This window comes from Rhinichthys klamathensis, unplaced genomic scaffold (assembly GCF_029890125.1).
Source record: "Rhinichthys klamathensis goyatoka isolate OS25496 unplaced genomic scaffold, OSU_Roscu_1.1 h1tg001183l_1, whole genome shotgun sequence".
Lineage (NCBI taxonomy): Eukaryota > Metazoa > Chordata > Actinopteri > Cypriniformes > Leuciscidae > Rhinichthys > Rhinichthys klamathensis.
In genome coordinates this window covers 5001-7500 of record NW_026607375.1, presented here as the reverse complement: position 1 = coordinate 7500, position 2500 = coordinate 5001, and positions in this window count along the sequence as shown.

Here is a 2500-nt window from a genome sequence, read left to right as displayed (position 1 = left end):
CTGCTCACACACACAAACAAACACAAACTACAGTTCAACTGCTCACACACACAAACACACACACACTACAGTTCAACTGCTCACACACACAAACAAACACACACTACAGTTCAACTGCTCACACACACAAACACACACACACTACAGTTCAACTGCTCACACACACAAACAAACACAAACTACAGTTCAACTGCTCACACACACACACACACACACACACTACAGTTCAACTGCTCACACACACAAACAAACACAAACTACAGTTCAACTGCTCACACACACAAACAAACACAAACTACAGTTCAACTGCTCACACACACAAACACACACACACTACAGTTCAACTGCTCACACACACAAACAAACACAAACTACAGTTCAACTGCTCACACACACAAACAAACACAAACTACAGTTCAACTGCTCACACACACAAACAAACACAAACTACAGTTCAACTGCTCACACACACACACAAACACAAACTACAGTTCAACTGCTCACACACACAAACAAACACAAACTACAGTTCAACTGCTCACACACACAAACACACACACACTACAGTTCAACTGCTCACACACACAAACAAACACACACTACAGTTCAACTGCTCACACACACAAACACACACACACTACAGTTCAACTGCTCACACACACAAACAAACACAAACTACAGTTCAACTGCTCACACACACACACACACACACACACTACAGTTCAACTGCTCACACACACAAACAAACACAAACTACAGTTCAACTGCTCACACACACACACAAACTACAGTTCAACTGCTCACACACACACACACACACTACAGTTCAACTGCTCACACACACACACACAAACACAAACTACAGTTCAACTGCTCACACACACAAACCCTCACTTGTCACACCATTTCATTTTGTGGTTTTTGCATTTCTGTGTGTTTTTATATCTGTCACAGTTCACTCAAACGTTTTTTTGCTGGCAAAAGTTCATCAAGTAGTAACAGATTTATGATATTAGCATTTATCCCATCTATTTACAAGTGATATTTCTGCATACCATTTTCTACATTTTTGTACAAAGGTACTATATTATACCAGTTTATAAATAAACAGAGCCTGTGATGGAAGAAGATGATGTGTTGTACTATAGTGTTTCTTCTGTGCCACTCTGGAAAACACAGACAATATTGGACAACAACATAATGTGTGTGTGTGTGTGTGTGTGTGTGTGTGTGTGTGTGTGTGTGTGTGTGTGTGTGTGTGTGTGTGTGTGTGTGTGTGTGTGTGTGTGTGTGTGTGTGTGTGTGTGTGTGTGTGTGTGTGTGTGTGTGTGTGTGTGTGTGTTTTACAGTTTTTTCAAATGCTTTCACACAAACTCACAAATTTCTGAAACCTGACACTCAAACACCAGAAACACACACCAAATCTGCAAAACCATACACTAATTCTCGGCCTTCGACTCGGTTTTCAATTTCATAAAACACTTTTGCAAAACACACACACATACAATTCTCTATGATTTCCTTTTTCAAACACAACCTATGAAAATGCCACAGTAAATCATCAGAGCCTCAGACACACACACACACACACACACACACACTCCTCACACACACACACACACACACACACACACTCCTCACACACACACACACACACACACACACACACACACACACACACACACACACACACACACACACTCCTCACACACACACACACTCCTCACATGTGCAAACACTCATTGCTTTACTGAACACCAATCATGGCTTTAGAATAGGCCTATAAAAGGTCAAAGGTCGAGTTATGGGTTTGTCGGACTGTAAAACTGTATTCACAACCACAAATACTGACAGTAAAAAAAAAAAATCGTTTGGTTTCAATCTTGCTTTCGTGTTTACCGTGAATTTTTCAACATTTCTCAGCCAATTACTTTCAATCTTGTCCAGAAATGTTCACCGGAGTTCATGAAAGAAGAGCTTTAGGTTTTGAATAACTGTGTGTTTATGATATATCCAGAAATATAATATTATGGCAAAGGTGTTTGCAACATAAGACAAATGTTTGCGTTTGAGAAGTTTGTGATATTTTGAATGCAGTGCTTCATTTAGCCAGAGATTTAGCATTTTGAATTTTGTGTGTGCAATTCATGGATTTGTGTGTAAAGTGTTAATAATATGTGTAAGCAGATAAAAAATCCTGTAAGAACGAGTGATGAGGACGAGTTAAACTACAGTCAATCCACCAGAAAACACTCATTCTCACAAAAACATCAACATACTCTATTAAGCCTCAGTTACACACCGAATCCTCACACTGTCTCTATCTCGTGTTTCTTACATTAAAAGCTTCATTTATTTATCATCAGTAAATGAACAAGAGAGAAAGACATGAAATCTCATGCATTTGTCATATTTTCCTGTTCAAAATCCTAACTTATTAACTGAAAGAAGATAAATACACTGATTTAGCAATATGTAAAATCGATATAATATATATATA